The sequence below is a fragment of the Macrobrachium nipponense genome, chromosome 18 (genome assembly GCF_015104395.2).
Source record: "Macrobrachium nipponense isolate FS-2020 chromosome 18, ASM1510439v2, whole genome shotgun sequence".
Classification (NCBI taxonomy): domain Eukaryota; kingdom Metazoa; phylum Arthropoda; class Malacostraca; order Decapoda; family Palaemonidae; genus Macrobrachium; species Macrobrachium nipponense.
Window position 1 is genome coordinate 66,207,257 of NC_087211.1, and position 615 is coordinate 66,207,871.

The following is a 615-nucleotide window of genomic DNA, read 5'->3' on the forward strand; positions in this document are numbered from 1 at the left end:
TGATTATGGGTACGATTTCCACTGGCATATCCCATATCCTTCTTATTTCTATTTTCAGATCTTGATACTTATCCATTTTTTTCCTCTCTTTCTCTTCAACTCTGGTGTCCCATGGTATTGCGACATCAATGAGTGATACTTTCTTCTTGATTTTGTCAATCAACGTCACGTCTGGTCTATTTGCACGTATCACCCTATCTGTTCTGATACATAGTCCAGAGGATCTTTTGCGTGATCGTTTTCTATCACTCCTTCAGGTTGGTGCTCGTACCACTTATTACTGCCAAGGTAGCTGGTATTGCTTGCACAGGCTCCAGTGGAGGGCTTTTGCCTACTGAATCATGCCTCTTTTTGTACTGGTTCTGTGCAAGTGCCGGACATTCGCTTGCTATGTGGTTTATGGTTCATTTTTCTTATTGCACTTCCTACATATGGGAGAGATGTTATTTCCATCTATCGTTGTTTGAACATATCTGGTTCTAGGCCTGATCTTGTGCCGCTGTTATCATTCCTTCAGTTTCCTTCTTTAGCTCTCCCCTCTGTAGCCATTGCCATGTGCCATCACTGGCTAGTTCTTTAGTCTGTCTCATGTATTGTCCGTGCATTGTTTTGTTG